The 24448-nt window shown below is 36.5% G+C and overlaps 1 long non-coding RNA gene across 2 annotated transcripts in view; it reads right to left on the bottom strand.

The window, feature by feature from the left end:
* Positions 1-24448, bottom strand: part of LOC123615153 (uncharacterized) — a 73636-nt gene that overhangs the window by 41451 nt on the left and 7737 nt on the right. For both annotated transcript variants that reach the window (XR_012510744.1, XR_006722711.2), the window contains exons 2-3: positions 16598-16755; positions 579-689 (exon numbers count right to left, since the gene is read on the bottom strand). This is a non-coding gene — a long non-coding RNA (uncharacterized LOC123615153). The remainder of the gene's footprint in view (positions 1-578; positions 690-16597; positions 16756-24448) is intronic.

The raw sequence follows: 24448 nt of genomic DNA, 5'->3' as shown, positions 1-24448 counted from the left end.
AACACACCCTACTTCGCATTGTATTACACTCATTTATTTATGTGTAGTTTCTCCTGGACAGGTATGATTTTTTTCATGTGTGTATACCTCTGGCTTAACAAGTAGTGAGTATATATCAAATTTTACTAAATTTTATAATACTGAAACAGAATTTAGAACAGTCTTAAAATAGCAAATCCTGTGGTCTCCCTTCTGTTTACATTTTTGGAGACCTTTGCCATTAGGATTTGACTCTCAAGCTGAACCTCCTGTGTCTGCAACTTCCTCAGAATCCTTCCCCAGTGTATTTTCTGCATTGCTCACCTATAAGGCGACCTGTCTGCCCCATCCAGTTAGAGTGACTGAGTCCTGTCTAGACAATTCTTAAGAAATGTTGACATACTCAACTCACTAATTTGTTTTTCTCAAACTAAGATGTTAGGATTAACCTTTTACCACTGAATATCTATTTTTAACTTTAGAGCCATTCTCCACTTTAAAATACCACTAGCCAAAACAGAACTGCTCCAAAATAACATTATACAGTCATTCCTCCATTCAAATCTCAAACTTTTATCTTTTAAAAAAGCCCTCCATACCTTCGTATCATCAGCTTCATTTCCAAAGCTTCTCTACAGTGTAAGGACAAACCTTCAGAGACAACGTCTGTTTCTTCACTTTCTCTAGAATGACTGTTTCATAGTCGGCTTCTGAAACGTAATCAAAAGAAATGCTTCATGGCACTTTGTAATTTCTCTGCTTCTCCTCTGCTGCTTCATTCCCTCTAATATACAGCAGAAAGATGCAAAGAAAAAAAAATCACATACATAGAAGTGTGGTGACTTACATTTCTGTAAATCTTTGAAATGGTATTTCCAATCTAGGAGGAACCTACAACCACTGTGATAACTCTTTATATACTTGAGCCATCTCTCTGGAGAGGCGACTCTAGTTAGCCTGTTAGTCCCCTGAGATAGAATATACAATAAACTTTATTCAGAACTTGCCAATTTTTAAGATAAATATTTAAGCTTGTATTTTATTCAAAAGCAAGCAAGAAAGTGATTTTATCCAATAGTCATAAGGGTAATAGTGTGGTAATCATCATCATCATCATCATCATCATCATCATCATCTATTTATTGAGACCTTGAACATTACATGTATCATCTCAATTAAGTCTTACAACAACCTGATTAAGTAAGTATTTTTGTCCCCATTTTATTGCTAAGGAAACTAAGGTTCAGACAGATTAACTGCCAAAGATCACGCAGCAAACTACTTACCAATACATATTTACCAAGCTTCTTTGATTCTAACACCTACCTTAGGTACTTATTATGGTTCAAGATTTTTTTTAATGATATGGTAACTCTTCAGAAATCAGGAGTAATTAATAATTTCCAGGATAAAGTGAATCATGATGCTCATAGGGAATATGCTATTATATAACATATCAATTGGTATGGAATTTTAAAGGGTTAGAAAAAGACTCAGATCTGAAGAGGAAAGCACTGATACGTGTAAAGCCAGTGTTTGCTGCTATCTGGTCTACTTCCAAAATGAAACACTAGCAAGCTTACTGAGGTTTAAAGATCCCGTTTGCCTTCCAATCTCACCTGCTTCCATTTTCCCCTTCACTTACTTGTCTCTCCCCTCTCTAACACAAATGTCTTAGTCTTTCCCTAACACACCTGTCTCAGGGGTTTTGCACTGTTCTCCTCCCCAGTATTAGACCACCTTCCCATCTCCCCCAGTATTTACACAGTTGACTTTTTTTTGTCTTTCAAGTTTCAGTTTAATTGTCACTTCCTCTGAAATGCTACTGCTGGTCATTGACCTAAGCAAATCCTGTCTGTCTTAGAACCCTGTTTATTTCCCTCATAAGTTGTAATTCACTATATTTTGGGGGTGTGCTTACATGTATATTTTCTGCCTAGAAGCTTAGTAGTAAAACTAGTACCTGTTTTGTATATTGTATATCCAGAGCCTAAGTAAAGCCTGCTCATTAGTTGTTGAATGAATATGTTATATTGTAAACATAAGTTTATAAAGTGGAGTATATAACAACAGATAACTAACATATATATATAATGTCAGGGTAACCTCTAACATCTCAATTTATCATATCTCCACTTGCAGCTTCTCATTTTTCCAACGTTTCTTCTCATAAACAAGATCCTCTTACAATAATGACCAAAACTCAGTTATAATCTCACCATGTCAGCAAAATCCAGTTGACACTGACATCACACTAAACCAGTAGTCACTGGGTCAAAGTAATCAGGGATGATGAGGAAATCAGGAAGGATGATTCACACACTAGAGAAACTTTTGGTTGCATAAATGCAGAATAAGACCTATTGAATCCATGTGGATATAAACCAGTTAAAATATTCTACATATTCTAGGAAAGGACCAGTTGAAACAGAGTAGGATTCTGGGGGACCTTCCCTGGGACAGACCCCCCTCCTCGCCTTGTCCCCTGCCTTTGTAGAAAAGCTTTAGCCTCCTGGGCCTTCTTCAAGTTTCAAAAAGCAAATTTAATCAGAGAAGTAAGAAAATGAAGAAACAAAGGAAAGCAGTCAAACAAGACAAAATAATAATTGCTTAGTCATAAAACAAAGTCAAGGACCTTTGGTCCTTCCTTAAAGGCTATAGATAATATCCTGAGTCATATCCTTGAGTTGTGTTGCAGATACTAACACTCCCACCAGGAGGAAGAAGTTAACTATATGCTGCCCACCAGCATGTAGACCCCAGACTGGTTAGAACCAGGAGGTTGATGATTGAGTTTCTTGAAACATCACCCTGTTACCTCCCTATCAGCCAATCAGAGAATTATGCATAAGCTGATCACACACCCTGTGATCCTCTTCCTAACCCTGTCTTTAAAACCATTTCCTGAAAGACATCAGAGAGTTCAAGTCTTTGAGCATGAGCTGTCTGTCCTCCTTCTTGGCCCTGCAATAAATGCTGACTTCCCTTTACCACAACTTGGTGTCAGTAGATTGACTTTGCTGTGCATTGGGCAAGTGGACCCAAGTTTGGTTCAATAACAACCTAATTTGTTTGATGTGAGGTATCAAAGGAAACTTTTTTTTTTTTTTTTTTGTGGCAAGTGCCAAGGCCAAAGGAGGGTGCCCAAGACTTTGAGGAGCAGGAAGGGGTTCATGGGGCTGGAGCAAATTGAGACAAAAGAAGAAAAGGTCAGAAAGATGGGGAGGAAGGTTGCTGTAAGTTACAAGGGTCACCTAGGCTGCTGTTAGGACTTTGACTTTTGTTTTAAGTGAAATGACAAATCATTGGAAAGCTTCTTGCAAAGAAGTGACATGCTATGGCTTACATTTTAAAAGAATTGCTTTGGCAGCTGTGTTGAGAACAGATCACAGCATAGAGCAAGGATAGAAGCAAGGAGAGCAGGTAGGTTCTTGTGTAATCCGGATGCAAGGTGAGGATATTTTTGATGGCAACACTGGAGTTGAGAACTGATGAAATTATGGAAGAGTCAAACAAATATGGTGATAGACCACATGTGGCATCTGAAGGTAAGAAATGGGTCAAGGATTATATGACACTTATTGATATGAGCAGCTAAAGAAGTAACATTTTGTTAATTTGAATGAGGGAAATTTGAGAGACAAGTAAGAGTGAGCAGTAGTAATATCAATAGTTCAGTGTGGGTCATGTTAAATTTGAGGTGTGTTTTTGACATCCAAGTGGAGGTGTCAAATAGACTGTTGGATATATGAATTTGGAGCTCAGGGATAAAGTTTTTGCTGGAGAAATAAATGTTCCAGATGTAAATGCATTAAAAGTCATTAGAGTGGATGCAATCACTGAGGCAGTGAATGTAGATTGATCAGTAAATGGGTCCATGTCCTAAAACCAGGGAGATTGTAGCCTTAGGAGGACAGGGAGTTGATGAAGAATCACTAAAAGAGATTTGAATAGTGTCTATGAAGTTAGCAGCAAATGTGTTTCTTGGCTATGAGTCATCACTGTGTCCTAATTCTGGATAGGTAAACTGAGACGTGAGAACTGACTGTTGAATCCAGCAACACGGAGTTTGTCTTCTGCATTAAAAAAAAAAGTTATTTATCCAGATGACCCATGTGTTAGTATAAAAATAAATCTCCAAAAATGCTATGACAAGAGGAATGTAATTATTCATGTAATTTTTCATCATGTCTACTGCTGCCTCAAATTCACCTGGACTGAACTCTGAGCAGAGAGGCTCGTAGATTAACAATGGCATCTGCCAATTTCGTACAAATCACCATCTTCAAAATAAACTACTAATATATGTAGAACATTTAATGTTTACAATGGCTTACATTATTGAATGTGTAATCTTCTGCATATGGGAATAGTAAATATTATCATTATTAATGTCATTTTACAGATGTGGAACAAGAGCCTGTAAAGGAGGCAGTTTCACTGTGCATGTATTGAAAATGGAATTTAAATCCTGTCGTCTGGCTCCACAAGCCAGTTTTTTTCATCTTATATCATGCTGCTTTTGTATAAGGATTAGTCTGTTCACTCAAAAAAGTAGAATATGTATGTGTGTGTGAATGCAGGCATGTATTATTAGTTTGTATATATATTTGTGTATCATATGTGTATATTCATATACAGTTGTCATTTTTTTCTCTGCCTTTTATTTTAAGCTGCTCACATTCTCTTAATCATTTTGCACATGGCTATCAGCGAGCAAACATTTAGGAAAGAGACAGAGGTTGCAATCTCTGTTGAAGCAGATAGAGCAAGTGTTTTTGGAACCAGGTGTTAAAACTTCAGCTATCATAATTTCTACCTGCATGAACTTGGTCTAGTCACTTATTTCTGGCCTCAATTTCTTTATCAGTATATGTAGATTGTCATATTTACCTTAAAAGATTTTAAGCAGTCAAGACACACGATGTGTAAACTTGTCCGCTTAACCCTTCAAAGGCTAGTTACCATTAGTATGTGTGTCCATACCACTCCTTAGCATTTATCACACTGCACTGTAGCCATGAGCCTCCTAAATTAGCATTTAGAAGACAAGGACTTTGCTATTTTTGCCATTTTCTCCCAAGAATATGGTGAAATGATGGCTATACAATGAAAGAATGAAGCCCCTGGTATATGTTAAGTGTAAAATAAGTAATAATAGTATTAATGCCATTATTATATTATCTAGCTCCACAAAAAGTAAACCCATAATTTTGGTCCCAATGGCCATAACGTTGATGAACAAAACTGCATTGCTAAAACAAGCATTTTACATCCAATCTGGACTTTTACTTACCATATGCCCACATTAACTGATGATTTCCCAAAGTTAATTGAACAATGCTACTAGAAAAACATCACTTTTAAGCTGATCCTACAGGTTGGCAAAACCCAACTAACAGTACCCAACTTCAGCTGAATTTCATCAGCTGGATATGATATTGACTTATCCTTAATATAAAATTTCATGGCTTCCAATCTTCTGGGGCCACCTTTTCTTTTAATGTCTAATGAGTCTATACATCAGTTGATTTTCAAGTCGAGCTGAGTACATGGTGACTGCTAAACCAATGCTTCTTAAGAGAATTACAGAATAAGTCAGTGAATGAGTACATGTGACAGTGATAATTATTAGCAAAAATGAAGATTAAAAATACAAATGTTTTTCTAGGTTATCAAATTCCAGAAGAATGACATTCCTGCTTTTTTTTCTACAAAGAACACAATCTTTTTTTAAGCTGTGCGTGCATGCTGTGAAATATTTTTCTCTTATTAATTTCCTTTTTCCACCCAGTTTCTAGACAGCTGAAAATTACGAGTTTACAGAACAAGATGTACTTTCAGTTCTTGTTTTATGGCCGACTACTATGGCATGCACTATTGTGAAAACAATCCTAAACTGTGCTTTATTATATTCTATTGTGCAATTTATATTCTGAAGATACTATCAGCACCAGGGAACAGACAAATTTAATAAAAAACACAGTGTTCCTGTTGTCCTAATAGTTATTAAAATGAAACTCTTCCCAGAAGATGTTTACAGTGTCTTTTCAAAGATATTCTGAATACTTCGACAGATCAATTGGAGCCTCTAGATATGAATAGCAACATTATGGATCTTAGAAACATACTGTACAGGCTGGAAGGGCCTTTATAATTATCCAGACCGGATCCTTCATTTTAGAGGAGAGGACACAGAGGCTGAGAGAGACTAATTGACGTGACCTAATTCATGTCTAAGTTGTGACTAGAACTGGGTGGGGTGCCTTGACACCTAACCAAGGATTTCTTCCACTTTTATTGTCATTAATGGTAATAATCTTATGGGGCATATAGGCATTGCCAAATATATCCGTATCATCCCTAAAACAACTTCAAAAGGCAGACAGGAAAGATCTAATTTTTACTATTTCTCAAAGCAGAAACCATAGTCTTGAGGGGATAAGTAATTTACTTATTATCTGCTATTATTTTGATTATTTATCTGTTTATGTATTTTTTGTCTATCTCTTGATAGAATTTAATGCTCATTTGGGATATTGCAGAATTCCCTCTGCTTAGAGCATGTATAACACATAGAATTCATTCAGTAAATATTTGTTAATAAATAAATAAAAATTAAATAGATATGATAGGACTTTAAAAATTTATTAAAACTTAGGACTGACTTCTAAGAGGTACAGGCAAGAACTACACACATATACAACATGAAGCAGAATATCCTAAATGCCACATAAATAAATAAATTGTAGGATAATTAAAACAGCCATGACTCATACAGCAAAGAATATACAAAAATTGCTAAGTAGCTGTGAAGCTTAGGTAAAGTTACAAAGTGAGAAAATCGTAGAGGATAGATCAGGGTTCCGTGACACACTCGGCTACACTGGTCAACTCTGGGAACTGGAAGGTACGGCCTGGCACAGCTGATGTAGGGAAGATGACTGGGCCTCTAGGGTGTCTGTAGGGTGAGTACAAGCCAAGATAAATGGTGAGGGTTTTTGGGAGTTTAAAAGGTGTTTGAGAAATAAACCAACTTTTTTTGAGAAGTGAAGTAAAAATGAAAGACAAGTAAGAAACTATTGATGGTGAGAGGTTGGTTGTGATACATGGTCATGACTGTAAAGAGATGATGCAAAGAAAGGTAGGGAGGGATGAAGGAAGGAGGAAGGAAGGGAGGGAGGGAGGAAAGACAGACGGACATTTGTCTGGAAATGCCCTTCCCTCCTTCTTCTGCCTCCAAATTTCTCTTTGAAGTTTTCCCAGCTTCCCAAACAGTTAAGTTATTGGCTCTTCAGTTTCCAAAAAACTTCAGATTCCTGCCATCATAATATTTAAAGTATATTCTGTATTAATTTGTTGATGAATTTCCTTTCTAGATCACAAATTTCTTCAAGTCAGGGTTCAAGTCCAAGTCATTTCATATATAGAAAATGTTCAATAAACATCTGTTTAATGAACAGATTAACTCCAGTATTATTTCCAGTAGTGGAAAGGAGTAATAATGAATTCCAAAAAGAGCAGGAAGTAGAGGTGGTGAAACTGAATTTTTTAAACTGGCTACCAGAGTATAAATTGGGGGAGCTTCAGGTTAGCAAAGACACATAACAAAAAAGAGTTTTGGTGACAATAATAATACCTAACATACTTAGAGCTTGGCAAAGTTCTAAATAGTTGATAAGAAGTAACATTTACTTGCCAGAAGAAGTCTATTATATAAATATATCAATTATTTTACAATTTATTTATATTATATATAAATTACACCATTGCTATGTTAGCTATATAACAATATATAATTGACATAAATTAATATATTAAATGCATAGTGTAAAATATATTAATAATCATATTATTATATTATAGATGAGGAAACTGAAGTACAGAGAAGTTAAATAGTTTGCCCCAATGTCCTGCATAGCATAGCTAGCATATTTCCCTGGTAAAATGGTTATGTGTACTAGCTTAAGCAGTTAAGTGTAAGGTTGCTCTGAAGACCTCACACTGTACTAGGAGGGACCAGCATATGGAAATGGCCCTGAAGCATATCTCTTCAAGAGAGCAGGAGTCCAATGTATCAAAAAGTTCCTCCCCATAAGAACCAGCAGAGTTCTTCGGTAGTTGTTGTTCTTTACGTGCAGGCTTCAAAACCACAATGTTAGCTATAAGCCACATTTTCTGCAGATCCGTGAGTATCCAGTTTCTGTGTTTTATCCCAGGGATGGTTTGGGGAGAATGTAGCAATAGTTTGGGGAGAGGTGAACTGTGCCTGCGCTCCATCCCACAGGCTGCTGTACGTCAAGGCTGCCAGCCCCCACTTCAGGGAGGCCCTGGACCTGATCCTATTTATTCCTGCCTTGACACTTGGATGGAGGGTTGAAATAGAACTTCTTTACATGATTGTAGCTCTGGTATAGGAGAGTAACTTTCCACCATTCATTCATTCATTCACTCAGTATTTCACATCCATATACCACCTCCAAGTGGTGAAGAGCATTCATTCATTGCTGATTATGAACATTAATTCACTCATTTTGTGCCCATTCAGTTGATTAAAAGTATTCATTCATTGTTGATTAAGAGCATTTATTCATTTTGGTTAAGAGCACCTATCACTTAGCATTCTGCACCCAATGTTACTTAAAAGCACAGCCTTTACTATTAGACAGTTTCTAATTTTGGCTACACCATTTCCTAGTTATCTTACCTGGAGCAAATTCCTTTCTGTCTGTCTCTAAAACTCATTATCTCACAGTAAAACAAGGAAAATAATACTTTTCTCATAAGATGATTTCACAACTGAAGCAGATGATGCGAGTAAAGCTCTTAACACTATATGGAACCCAGATAATGCTCAAAAAAGTATAGCTATAATATGAATTATTATATATTTTTATAATAATGAGAGCAGCAAAGACACTCTATTAGATAAATTGAATAAAAGATAAATTGAGACACAGTCCTTGATTGTTAAAAACCTATGGTGTACTGAGTGCCACAGGAATCTTAGTGGTTTTCAATCCTGGAAAAAATTGGATGGGAAATTAACTAATTAGAGACCTTGAATATTAACCAGCTTACGAGTAATTGATAGCCAAATAACAAGATTACAAATAAATAGAAATAAAACATTTTGACATATAGAGAGATAAACAATCTATAACAACATCCAAAATGTTAATTAAGGCTGTTTTTTAAAACTGGTTGATAATGGTGAAATGGAAATGGTAAAAACACAAAATATATTGTACATTAGATGTAATAACTCACTTGATTATGAAATAACACATTCTTCATTAAAAATAAGTCATGTGCATTATCTGTCCACTGATGTGCAATGTCATTTAAGACATTCCATCATTCTCTGCTTGAGCACTCTTCTGTAATCTGATGAGGTGTCCAGGGAAGAGACAATGATAGCCAAGGCATTAAAATGTAATCAAGATATGCAAATTCATATCTAAATGTGATTTGCTGGAAAAAAGAAATTAATCTAGGCATGGTCAAATAAACAATGTGTAATATGGATAATTAATCACCAAATTAGCAACTGCAGTCCCCTGAGGAAATTATGCAAATTGAAAAGGGCCCCATCCACTGACACAATTAGACCACTTAATGGCAAACTCTCAACAAAATAACCCGGGGGAACATCACAAAACAAACAGCCCAATCAACCTTAGGGTCCCAAACTCCACTGCAGTATTTAGAATTATTTAATATTGTTTCTTCCCAGTTTGAACTTATTCAGAAGGATTCCATCATATTTTGCTAGAAAATATTCTAAAATTCCACACTATGGGTGGCCCATTATGTGCTTCCCTCAGAGACTAGTTTTCCTCTATCAATCAAATATCTTATTATTGAAATCATGGAAATGATAAGGCTTCATGACTGAGCAAAGGTCAATTATACATCTCCTGTCAGTAATAGCAAAATGAAAGAAATACTGAATCACCACAAAAATGTACGTCCTCTGTAGCCTGATGTCACCTGTTTATCAGCAGCAAAGAAAGGATCTCACTCATTATCAATTATCCTTGATAATGAATGTTGTCACCTCAGGTAAGAGTATTTTGTCTCCAAGAATGTTAAGGTGCTGTCCCTTACCTGCCTCTAAAGCATATAGCAAGTAATTCCACCACTGTCCCTTTTACTGCACCTACACAAAAGTAGGTGGCAAAGTTGCTCCTGCAGAACCCTTTGAGATTGGGCCCAACAGAACCCATGAGACTCTGCTGCTAAATCCTACCCCCGCCCCAAATTATGGCTCTACCTCTAGAGAGATCCCAAAGAGTCCTAGATGGAAATAAAAGATGCTTCACTCCCAGAAAAGGGTTTATTAGCTATTTTTTTTTATAATTTTGCTGAATAGACTAGTCACAGGGAAGAAATTACACTTAGTACTATGATTACTGATGGTTTAGTGGTACCCATCATTTATAGATACTATTTACACCACTCGGTAATATGGTTATTGCTGCAACTTATCTCATTTACTCCTCCAACCACCCTAATATGCCCAAGGTCAAGAAACTAAGAATTAGCAAACTGGGGCTACAGATTCTATGTCTCTTGATGCTCCTGGTGGCTGCTAAATAGCGTGCTAAATGCTATGTCAAATGATATACATCCAAGATCCCAAAGTCAGGAAATAAGCAAACTGGGAATAAAATGAAGCAGCACTGCCCCCTCTGCTCAGTTTTTCCATGTTCAGAAAACCATACCTGTAGTGACAGCAGATGTTGTTTATGCTGCTAATGTCCAGTTCCTCAGGCCGTCTGGAGACTAGGACTGACCTCCTGACCTCCTCTGTCCCCCTCAAAGGCAATGAATCCCCTGACCCTAGGAAGAGGGAATTACAATCTTGACACCTATTTTTGCCTATTTAATCCTCATTCTCTGTCATATCCCCAAACTTGAGTCCTATAAAAGCCAGATGGGAGGTAGAGCTTCTTCCCTGTAAGAGTTATCTAAGAAGCCATGGACAAATGTTATAAACTAGAGCAATGACATACACGCTCTACCTTTATTAACAAATGTAAAAGCCTGCTTCTAGAACCACAGTCTCCTACTATCTTTAGCGGTGAAAGTATGATCATAAATCGTCCAATCTAGTGATTTTCAAGCAATACTCTGCAGATGATGAAGGACGCAAAGTATCACTCAGGGGCTAACTGTAGGGTGAATGGAGAGAGCAGGGGTCTCTCCATTCAAGCAAGCTCTCCATTCAAGCAAGCTTCAATAACGTGTACCTCCTTTACAGACTGGGTAACCATGCATGATCGCCTCTGGAAAAAAGGGCTTCACAGATCAAAGTATTTTCTGAATGCCTTTCCTAGTCCAACATTCTCACTTTATCTGAGAATCACCCTATGTAAGTCAACTCCCTAAGGCAGAGTTCCTGAGGGAGCAGAGTTCCAGCACTATATCAGTGCCTGTTACCACCATGGTATCAAATCTTGTCTATGACGGAGCAGTGTCTGTGACTCTCTCTATACAAATGCTGTACTAATTTTTATCTTTTAAAGTTTTGGAGTCATTCTGGGTCACACATTGACTTGACAAGTGAATCTGATGACCAGGTTCTTCCTTTCACAGTCCAGAAATTCTATACAGACAACATGGTCTATTTGAATTCTGTACCCTTTTACCACCGTGATCTATTGACTTAGCACACTCCCCGTTCATAGCCCCCCAGCACTTTTCCACCATGACCCAGGAGTCTTCTGCTAGTTTGAACTAGTCTAGTCTTATTATTCAGTCACTCTGACCATTGGCTCTATTGTCCATGTATAGCCTCACTCTTGTCTTTTGGATCTCATCTATATATCTGATTTCTCCAATTTTTGGATCTCAATTCTTACTGAGGAACTTTGGTTGAGAATATCAGAGTCCTAGTTGTCTCTCTTACCAGCTGCATAAACTTGGACTAGCTTTGTTTGACATACATTGGACTAGATGATTTCTAATCATTGTTCCACTGCTAAAATATTAGTTATTTAAAATTCTTTGGCTCATGATTTTATGGTTGATAAAATTAGAATAATATCTGCTCCAACTTTCATTAAAGTTCTTATAAATATACTATCAGGTGATATATGTGAATGTTCTTTGTAAACTATATTTTGTACAAAAAATGTATTGTGTTTTACCGGACCTGATCTCAGTTATATCATTCCTCTGTAATAATATAAAGCTGCAAGGAACACCTGGATATCAGAGTTACATTACTCAGATATTTATTTTAAATCTTTCTAAACTTCATGCCTTTGAATTTTCTGTACACTAAGATATGAAATCGCTGGGCAATGTGACATTTCTTTGATCTGGGAGAAGAAAATAACACAAGAAATCCTATCTAAGGAGGGAGTCAGAAACATCAAAGCAATAAGTACTATATGAGAAGAAATGTTCATGCCCCAAACATGTTGACTGAAAATCTGTATTGTCACAAAGTAGTGATAGTGACCACTTTTTCAGAACAAAGTCTAACAGGCTGTGAGTCAAATCTCAAATTAATTTTAAATCTTGTTTTGCAGACTGCATACACACAAACACAAACACACACACAACACACACATACACATACTCTGTATGCCCTTCTATATGCCAAAGAAATCTTTATAATAAAGTATGTAACCCTGGGTCTGCTTAACTGAAGAACAGGAAATAAGTAAGAACTAGGCGACTTGCTTAATACCCTCACTGGACTACTGGAATAAGCTGAGATGGAGAGAACCTCATTCTGCACATTAATTGGGTCAAGCAATGTGTCCTTGATTCCAAGAGAACTTAGCTGAAAAATGTAAAGCCAGAAAATATTTGTTGTTTTAGTCACATGATGATAAAGGCAAATTTAATATTCTCATTAGTTAACTAAGGCTATCAATTTTTTAAATATCATAGAAAGAGACTCAAACTAGGAGGTAACTGCTGCAATCAAACTACTGGAGAATAGAAAAGTAAACAAAGACCTAGGAAACCATTTAAATAGGTGGTAGTAAAATTGTCTTCTTAATTTTTGTTTCTTTGGCAGCATTCTTCCTGATCATTGCCCTTTCTTTCTTCCTTTCTTTTGGATTCCCACCCATTCTCTCTCAACTATGGTTTTTCAGTCAAACAATAATAGTAATAATAATAATAATATTTAGTTGTGTTTTGTTTGGGAGGAAGATCAACAAGAAGTCTTCAAGCATACCTCGCGTTTGGCTTAGTCTTGGGTAGAGCAGAAGACTCATGGAAGGAAGAGTCTTTAAGGATATAAGTAGACCTGCTTCTTACACTGTTTTATTTCTGTTTAATGGATGTTTTGGATGTGAAGATGACATAGAAGCACCATACTTTCTGGGTAAACAGTGAAATAAGTCGATGTGGTACAATTTTTTGCTTGTTTAATCTCCCAACAGTGCTTTTACAGGAAGAGGAATTTGATGAAGAGGCTTGTTTACACCTCAAAAATGACTATAAGATGGTAGAGTCTGCTGTGGACTTGTATTACTTAATGAACAGCCTTGATCACTTCATAGTTAATTAATGCAGATTCTATTGTGAAAATGTCTGCGATTCCCTAAGGAAGTAGCCAGTGTAGATAGATCATCCATCTGGGAGGCAAAATATTAATAGCAGAGTCATCCAGAACTGAGGCATAAAAGCAACAGGTTTTTTTCACTTAGGCAAAGAATGTAGAACTGATCCCCAAATAAAAGATGCCCTACATGATCCAAAAGTACAAATGTCTGTCTGGTTTTCTAGCTTTGAATACAATTGGTTTTCAAATGTGCTTTTCACTTTTCAAGCTTCAGCTACCATATTGGAGATGTTTAGGGCTCACCAAATATTCCAAGTGTTTTTTCCTTGCACACCCCATCAGACCCTTCAGGAATGAAGATTTGGGATGCTCCACTAGGTGAAGAACCAGCTAAAGTGCTTGATTAAGCCAAAGGGAATACAGAATAACTAGTGAAAGAAGGTAGTTTTTATAACAAGCTACAATCACATGATCAGTTTCAGAAACAAAGACTATAATTGTCATAAGTATTTCCTCCTTATTTTGTTATGATTATATTTGTATGTATGTAATTTTAAGTAAATGTCTTTGTTTTCTTCCTTTTCTTATTTCTTTTTCTGTAACATAAGGTGGTGATTGATTGATTTTATATCCTAGTATTTAAGTATTCTTACCTTTACATCATAGTATTTAAGTTGCAGGATATTGAGAATAGTAAACCTCACTCAAGAACTTTATCTTTTCTTCTGGGAAAAAGAAGTTAGTGAGTTTTCTGTTATAAGCATGATAGTTGTATCATTTTAGGTGAAAGATGATCTTGGTATTGCCTTTATTTAAAGATTAAATACAGCTTAAAGAGATGTGTATGGTGCCCAGTAGCAAGGGATGAACTTGGGATGGTTAATTTTATGTGTCAACTTGACTGGGCCACGATGTACCCAGATATTTAGTCAAACATTATTCTGGGTGTTTCTGTGAGGGTATTTTGGGGAAAAAATAATATTTAAATTGGTAGGTAGACTGAGTAAAGCAGGTTGCTCTCCTTAATGTGAGTGGGCCTCATTTAATCAGTTGAAAGCTTAAATAGAACAAAAAGGCTGATCCTCCCCCGAGTGAGAGAGAATTCTTCCTGCCAAATTACCTGTAAACTGGGACATCATTTTTTTTTTCCAGTTTTTGGACTGGAATTAAACTATTGGCTCTCCTGGTCTCTAGCTTGCTATTTCATCCTCTGGATCTTGGGATTTGATCACCTCCATAATCACGTGTGCCAATTCCTAATACTAAATCTCTTGATGATAGATTGATAGATAGATAGATAGACAGACAGGCAGGCAGGCAGGCAGGCAGGCAGACAGACAGACAGACAGATAGGTAGTATCTGTCTATTGATGCATCAGTCTATGTCCTATTGATTCTGTTTCTCTGGAGAACTCTGACTAATACAGGGTTCGGTCCCAGGAGTCAGGTGCCTCATCTATCCCTCCCTTCTTCTCTGGCAGAATGTGGAAGTCATGGCCTTCACGCGATGTAACTTAAAATGGAAGACACTTGACCTGCATCAGATTTTACCTGAGCGAGAAATGAACCTTTATGTGACACATCATTGAGACAGCTAACACCAAGTATCCTAACATAATATTTTGGGATCTAAGCTTTACTCTGACTTTAATCCAGAGAATAAAACAAAGATAGGCTAAAATTTACAACTCCCAAGTACTAAGCCATTTAATCTGATCAGTACAGATAAACCTATGATAAAGTCAATAAACCTATATTCCTATAAAGTGTTCTCACTTACGCACGCAGAACTGCCAGGGTCTTTATGACTCCCATATATTTTCCAGAACAGCCCCCCAACAAATGTTACAAGGATGTTAGCAACCCAAACTATCAGCTAGAGTACATACTTGGTGCCCATCATGTTCTGCTTCTGCTCTGGATCTCCCTTTTGAAGAATGATGCCCGACAAGTCACTCAAATAGCATTTGCATTGCTGCTACCCCTTATAAGAACATTTGCACCAAGAGAGCTACTTCTCAATGTTTATCGAAGCCACAGTATTGTATTATGTTCAGCATAGGTGCCTTCTCCAGTTTTTACTACCTTTTGTCATCTGGCCCAAAACAAAATGTGCGATACACAAATTTCCACAGCCTCTCATCAAAATAGCGTCTCTAACACTAAGTGATTAAAAACAATAACAAAAGCAGAGAGTTTGAAGGAACAAAAGCTATGCTGTACCCCTCCATTCATTTTCCTATTTACTCCAACAAAACTTCCTCTATTTTCTTGATTTACAAAATAAAAGCCCACACTGAGTTTAGTGAAGGCACACATATACTGATATATGGTGCAGGTAAATATAAGAAAGAAAATCGCTATTAAAAATTCTCTTTTTCAGTGTTAAAAAGTAAAACTACTTTTAAAATTCATGTGACTGGCACAAGACATAAATCTTTCCCTTAATTACTCCCCATTTTATCTAATACTTCTTTATACCTGAGTATAAGCATGATGAGCTATACTTCTCACCTTTTCATCAGTTTTCTATGACATATAAGAAGACATACACTGTCACCTAGTCATATAAATAAACTAAGCTGCCTAAGCATTGAAATAAATACAAATTACAAAAAAAAAAAAAATCAAAAGAACCAGTGATATTTAATACCCCCAAACATCAGAAGACAGCACCACTTTAAATATGCCCCTCAATAATTATTTGTAATGGCTCAGTTCAGAGTGACTCTGAAGGAAAGATAAAATCTGCAACAGAGGGAAATAATTCTATATGTAGTATACAGTGAATTTTCCCATAATATAATTACAATGATTACATTTTTGTATAAGTATTATTGAAAAGATAATGTCATCCAGCACTCGGGAACATTGAGTTACTCAAAAGTGAATCCCTTCAGAAGAATATTTTAATCAAGATAAAATTGCTGTACTTTCCCCAGAATTTCTAAATGATACCATTATACACTAATGATGTATATAGACCCATTTTCCAAAACTTGTATCTATATAATAAAACCACTGTTAATTCTCATTAATTGTCATGAATCTTATACTTAGAATGTTGATGTTTTATGTATTACTCACCAGTTAATACATATCAGTGTACCATAGGGTATAGCAATGTGGAAATCAACATTTCTGAAATTGTGTTCTTGAAAGACTGACGAGATGACTTAATGCACAATGAACATTTTTTCTTGGTTTTCTCTCATTTAGTATCAAAAAGCATCAGGTGCTAGTACCTGCAGAAAGAGAGTAGAAATCATAGAATTGCTAGGAGCTAATATAACAGGAAAGTGCAAAGTAACAATACAATGACAATTTATTTCTAACATGGTTGCTTAATTTTGGTTATGATTTCTTATGACCTCTCCATGGTATCATGTTGTCATTTTCTCTGTTCATATTTTTCCCTTTTCAGGAAAGGTGTGTGGCATGAGGACTGATGCCTGACTTTGATTTTGGTTGTGTATTAATGTTGGAATCTGATATTCGAGAAAAATCTGGTTATTCTGATTGGCTACCATCGCCTCCAAGATTCTACAAGTCAGTAGCTGTTTCACTGAGGTAAGCCTTGAGTATTCAGGTTTTTTTTTTTTCAATTCCTAAATGTGCTGCTGTGAAATTTCTTTCACTTCTAGAAATTGTAAGGTCTCAGTGGGCTTTCAGGTTTATTCATACCACATCTTAAAAAAATATATTACCTAGAATTTCTTTTCACTAAATTTTGCTTGTTTCCTCCACCTTGCACTTACCAAGACTTAGGACAACCTAGAGTATATTTCTACTTATGCTCTATACCGATGGTCTTGATTTTTATTCTGAACTGTTTTGAAAGGAATAATTCTCTCCACTGGGAAAACTAGCTACTGTTTCGGGGTAAGCCATTCTCTGGTTTCACTTAAAATAGTTGCAGTAAGGTTTGCTCAGGATGTGTTAAAGCCTTCATGACAGAAGAGTTCAGCATCTTAAAGTGGCAGCAGTTTAAACGTTATAAAGAAGTTGATGACCATTTTTCAGAAGTTGAGTGTAAAAGCAGAAATCAACAAAATGGGCAAATATGAGAATTCACAGAGTTTTCTTAAATTAGTCCTAAGAAAAGAAAGGAGAATTGATACATATTAATTTCCTTTTCTCAATAGGCCTTCTGAGAAAATGACACAAAGAGCTTTGGTTTTGTTTCCCTTATCAAATGAAAGTAGGATGGCCTTAGGTAGTCAGATGAAAAGCTTAATGAAAGAACTAAGATAGTAAAAATGCTAACTACTTTTTACTCAATTAAGGCTTCAGTGTCTATACAAAAGCCTGCCCAAAGTAGATGTGCATTAAGCTTTCAGATACCACTAGCTCCAAGCATGAAACTGAAACTTTTAAGAACTTAAGCAAAAGTCAGGATATGGAAGTTAATTCTGAGAGAATACCAGAAGTTTGATTTATATGCGCACATATCCATGCACATACATACATGTGTATGTTTATGCACATGCACATGCACATGGCTGAGACTAGAGTAAGCGCCCTAATCTGCGCTTACCCAATTGTAGTTGCTTAAATCTTGTTCCATTTTGTCTTTTCTTCCTAGACCTTTCCTTTACAGTTTACTTTAGTCAATATTTATACTGAATATTTTATTTAGAAGTTTTATGTTTAAAGAAAAGCACCTTTGATTATGAAAACATTGATTTTATGTCCTCCTTCCTAATCTATGACTAGGCAAATGAATAGTGAAGTAAACTCACTATCCCAAATGGTAATAACAATCTGTATCCCAAGCAGGGTTCCAAGAGGTCATGACTTGCCTGAAAGACTTAACGTATTTTGAGAATCTACCTGCTAAATCAGAGACTAACAAAATACACGTTGGCATAGCTTACCATGCAGCTGGGGTGAAATAAATAGAACCCCAGCAGCAAATCAACAGGAGAGCGAGTGTTGGGGAAGGTACAGAAACAAGAGAAACAATCCATGAATAAATGGTCAGAAGCCTAGAAGAGCAGCAAGAGAAGCGAACATCCTGAGGCAAGGTCAGATTAAACTAATATTAGAAAAGATAAGTGAGGTAAGCACTAGGCAGTGCATGTGTATCTGCTTAGGTGTTGCAGAAAGTTTTGTACCTGATTTGGCAATAATATATTTTTCTCTTCATGTGATTAATACAGAGCAACTTTAATTATGAAGGCTATATTAAGGAGAGTTTTGTTATATACAGATACAGATGATGGTGTCTAGGGAAACGTGATTTAGGAACTTATGAAGTCATGCAAATTCCACTCTGAGTTCTTGTCCTCTCTGAGGAAGCCCATTCTACATTTTGAGAGAAACTTTGCTGGCTAAAGACCCACAATATCTCGAGAGACTGGCCTTAAGTGAACCATGTATCTCCCTATTATGTTCTCACCTGGGGTTCCTTTCAAGAACGGTACCTCATCTGCCTCAAGTCTTGCTCCTCTAGAGTCATAGAGAGACAGTTGGGGTCAATCTCATGTTCTGGTTCCAAACCTCCTTCCACTCATCAAATGGCTCCCCAATACACACTCATTTATATTTCAGCAGACATGAAACAGAAGTCTTTGTCAAAATATAACATTTTGATGTGGGTTCTTTCTGAGCAGAAAACCATATGTAATCTGTTTCTCATAGGCAAGCTGGCCTTTGAAATGAGAATAGGACAAAACATCAGCTATAAAAGATACATCCCCACAACTCCTGAGGGAATTCTAGCCTCCCTTCAAGTTTTCCCAAATGGTTCTGGGAATTCCGTCTGGGCTTATTCTTATTACAGCACTGATCACAATGAATTAAAATTGTGCCTTTCTGTGATATCTCCCATTATACTGTAAGCTCTTTGATGAAGAGGTGTCATCCTTGATTTATTTTTTTATTCGTACCCTGCATCTAATTCATGAGAAGTTTCCATCCTCTCTAGTAAAATATATCTCTGTTCTAACTCTTTTGTTGCCAATTTCACCACTACAGCTCTACCCCACGTTCCCACTGTCTTTTGTTTGGATTCATCCGGTGGTCACCTCAGTGGTCTTCCTGATTCTGTTCTTCTCTCTCTATAGTCTACCCCACAGAATGCAGCCAGGGTTATGTTTCTAAAACTTACATTCAAGTCATTGTCATTTAAAAACCCCTAAATATCTACCTAGGGAAAAGATCATAAAAGCCAAACCCCTTATGCACTGACTTCTCAACCATGTTTCTTTTCATTTTTCCTTTAGTTCATACGCTTTAGGGACAATGGCTTTCATTCTCTGGCTTGAACATTCTACATCATTCCCAACCAGGGTCTTTGCCCTTGGCTGCCCTTCTGCTTGGATTCTCTGCTCCAAGATCTTTGCATGGCCACTTCCTTCTAGTCACTCAGCTCTTAACTCAAAATTTACCCTCCCATAGAGTTCTTCCTTGACTCTTTAGATACCCTTCCCCAGTCACTCTTCCTCATATTTTCCTACTTTATTTTTTCATAGCACATTTTGGTATCATAAATTATCATATTTGTTAATTTATTTATTGTCTATCTTGTCTCACTTGAAGATAAATTCCTTGAGAACTGAGACTTTATCCTATTAATTACTGTATTCTCAGTTCTTGGACCTGTTCCTGATAAATAGTAGATGTAGATGTTTAATAAATATTTTGACTTAATGGTAGAGTTTGCTTGTTAACCGTTCTACCTCCAGGGGCTGGCACAACACCAGACACATTCTTGATGCATAAGAGATACTTGTTTATTGAATTAGGTATGTTCTCTGAGAATTAATCCTCTTAAGAATTATGTGGTGTTATGGGTTGAATTGTGTCCCCCCAAAAGATTTGTTTAATTCCTAAACCCTGGTACCTGTGAATGTGATCTTATTTGGAAACAATGCCTTTGCTGATGTCATTAAGATGAGGTCATTCTTTATTATGGCGGCCCTTAATCCAATATGACTAGTATTCTTATAAGAAGAGAAGAGATGCAGAGACAGACACAATGGGAGAAAATTATCTGATGATAGAGGCAGAGACTGGAGCGGTAGGTCTTCAAGCCAAGGATTGTCAGTAACATCAGAAGCTAAGAGAAAGCATGGAACAGACTCCCTCAGAGCTCTCCAGAAGGCACCAAGCTTGCCAACACCTTGATTTTAGATCTCTGTCCTCTAGAACAGTAAGAGAATGAATTTCCATTATTTTAAGCCATATAGTTTGTGATACTTTGTTAGGGCAACTCTTCTTGCATATGGCAAAGAGGAACGGTTAGGAAGATAAGTAAGGATTAAAATGTGAGACGCAAATTTCCTTTACTATCATTCCCTTCATGAGATGTATGAGTGTTATGGTTTTCATTATTTACTAGTCATGTGAGTTCAGATATACATTTTAACGTCTCTGAGCCTGTTTTTTATTTGTAAAATGTGGTTTATAATGCCCATCTTACAGAGTTATTGTGATATTAGTACAGTTAACTTATATAATGAACTTAGAACAGTGTCCAGTATATAGTGAATATTCAAAAAGTATTAGCCATTATTCTTACTCAGGGGATGAAAACTGTGACTGTGAGTAAAGATTGGTGCTATAGCCATCAGCTGCATAAATTCTCCATTTCTCTCAACTATTCCTTCAGCAAACATTTATGAGTTCCAAGTATTGTACTGTTCCCACTTTGTTCTAATGCCAAGTTGAGCTCTTTAGTAGAGTTTCCTCAGAATCTTCTCTTTTCAGAGATCAAGGAATCTGGTGTCAGATTTCAGCTTAATATAAGGTTGACATAATATAATAAGAATTATTTTCTGTCTAAACTTAGAAATACTCATGAGGTAATTAATGCCTTACCTGAGACTGCATGATAACTCATCAGAAGGATGTTGATGAGATTCATAAATAAATATGGTAAAGCGAGTACATTACCATCTGTAGTGGACACTGTAATATCCTGTGCAAGACCCCTTTCAGAACCGGACAGCATGATTCCCCCCATCTGCAAGCACTTCTGGCTGTCGGTCTCTTCTGGGAATTGCTTTTGTCTAAAGAAAGCCAACTCACCTAACACCGTGCCCTCTTCCATGGGGAAGTTGGCATCCAAGATTAACTGCTGTGAGCATACAAAGACTCAGTCCTTCCTCCCACTTCAAGACAACTCTGAAGGAGCATCCCATGTTAGAGTTACCCATGGGATCAGCTGAGACCTTTTCTGAATTAGATTAGAGTGACCTTTTCCCTTTGCCCAATCTTGTTTCCATCCCTTCTCCCACAGGTGTTGAACCCAAGGGCACTTCCTAATAGCCTTCTTATATCCAAATTTCTGTCTCAAAGTCTCCTTCAGGAGGAAACCAACCTCTAACACCATCTGAAAAAACCCAGCCAACTTCATACAAATTGATTAGTTCACATAACATCTTACAGCCTGAATATTTTCCAGAAAGAAATTTGAATCTTTGGTCTACATATGAATAAGATGAGCTCATTTGCCACAAGGGGGAAAAAAGTAAAAAGGAAAAACAATTGTCCATAATTTATTCACATAAAAATAAAATGTGAATGCATCCTCCTTTCATTGTGTCATTCAACAGTTCTGTCTAACAGTAAAATTTGCAAGTCAAAAATTATTGCTTTTTATGTTGATAGACATATAAAAATGGATGAATGGAAAGAAAGCAGAAGATGTCATAACCCTTGCTAATACCACCTTTACATTTCTATGGCACACTAGCATGTATAAATCCTTTCATATGCTTGCTTTAATTTTAATTTTATTCTAGAGCTGACAGAGGCAAAGAACAGTATCATTATTCCCCTTTCAGAAGTGAGAAAATTGAACTTCTGAAGTTTTTTTCCCCTCAAAGTCCAATGGAAAAGCTAAGAATCCATGCTGATCTTCTAACCAAGAGCCTGTTACTTCTTAACTCTCCCTGCATAAACCAGTGGAAATTGTAGAGAAATATTCTTCATAAAATAATTAAGGAATAATGAAAAGGTTTTGATGATACAGACAAATACCTGTTAGATGGTACTGACTCTTAATTTATTAACATTGAAGAAAGGTGAGGGGAATGTTAGAAGGGGATTAATAAAAAGATTACCTAAGAAGACTTTGTGTTTGCTGCGACTGGATCCAGATGCTAAAGCTAGCATTTGTTTTCAGATATTTGTGCTATGTGTTTTATATGCATTGAATAAGTTCAGCCCAGGAACAATCCTGTGAAGTAGGTGTTAATTAGCATCCTGGGAATCAGTGCAGTAATTCAGGTCAAGCATTATGGAGGGCTTGCTTTCAAATCCTGCCGCCATGCTTGTGCGACCCTGGTCAATACTTGACATCTCTAAGCATCAGTTGTCTCTTCTACCAAGGGATGAGTAAGTATATAATGATGTTATCATGAAGATTAAGAGAGCATAAGAATGAAAAGACATAGCGCATAATAGAACCTCAATCAACAATAGTTATATCCATTTTACAGATGAAAGAATATGGATGCAGTAAGACTGATAACTTGCCCTAGATCATACAGTTTGCTAGTGGCAGTGGATTTTCCAGATCATCAGATCCCCTTAGCCTAGTAGTTCTTTTGTGACAGAATTTACCATTAGGCCATTTTCTTGACATCTTTAAATGGAACATTGTTGGGACACATAGGAACTGGTCCCTGTGGCCACATTATAATTGGGACTTGGCTCAAGCCTTCTGCTGTGAATTTCTTCTCCAATTCAGCAAAAGGCCAACGTTCTCCAGGGTCTCTCTCCCCAGTGGTACTTCAGAACTCTGGTTGGCAGTCACTGTCTTAAACTATTCGTGTCACAGGTATATGCAGAGGGAGGGGATGGCTGGGAGACGGAAAAGGGAAGGGTCATTTGTGGACTGATAGATGGATTCAAACTCAGAAAATACAGAAATCCAGTTTGTGAAGGATGATTTGTTCAGGACTTATTTTATGTCCGGTATATTCATTTTCAAAGCACTGTAGCTTTTCTGAATGGAAATGTGGTGCTCAAATCAAACATTTTTTTTAATCCTCCAAAAACACCACTATTAAGCTGATCTTAATTAACACATTTTCTATGAACTAGAATTGATCTGAAATTCCGAATCCATCATGCAAAGGCAAGACATGAATAGAATCGGACTGCATGTTAAAAACATGCATACTTCAATGTTGTACACTTGCCTAGATCACCTTTAAAACAACTAAATGGTGAATATGTGACTAAATTACCACACCGTGTTCTCTGTTTAATTTCAAGGTTGAAGTATCTTTCCATCACAAATGTGGGTAAAACCCTAGAATGCTAGGGGACAGAATGGGAATTAATGGCTCTTTCTGTTGTTTTGATTTCCACATATTTGATGGCTTTTGTGTAATTTGAATAATTGTAAGCTTCCAGCATGCTAAGATTCATCTACATTGTTCATTTGCATGAAGTGCTGATCAATTATAGCTTGTCCCTAAAATTAAAAAAAAATACTCATCATCCCATCCTGCATCAGTAAAACTTAGATTACTATTAGCTGTCTCTACTCTTTTTTTACTAGGGAATTTCATCAATAAATTCCTATAAATATTTTCCTTTCTATTCTTCTTATTCTGACCTAGTCTGTGTTCCTCGCCTGGGTCTATTGTTCTTTATTTCACTCTTTCAGTCTGATTATTATACTTTTAATATTTATTTCAGGAAAGCCTTTAATAAATATAGCCAATATTGGAAGGTGATTGTTAATTCCATGGTTGCTGATTTACTGGAAACACCAAAAAAATGCATACAAATACATTCTGTGATAAAACACAAAACTACTTCTTAAAAAGGAAAAATTAGTTTCTCCCTTTGTCTTGTCCTATAAGAAAAGCATGATGGTTAATTTTATGTATCAGCTTGGGTGGGCCACAAGATATGTAGCCAAATGTTATTCTGGCTGTTTCTGTGAGAATTTCTTGACTGAGATTAATATTTAAA

This window comes from Camelus bactrianus, chromosome 12 (assembly GCF_048773025.1).
Source record: "Camelus bactrianus isolate YW-2024 breed Bactrian camel chromosome 12, ASM4877302v1, whole genome shotgun sequence".
Lineage (NCBI taxonomy): Eukaryota > Metazoa > Chordata > Mammalia > Artiodactyla > Camelidae > Camelus > Camelus bactrianus.
Note: the sequence above shows the minus strand (reverse complement) of the source record. Positions and strands in the feature narration are given on the sequence as shown.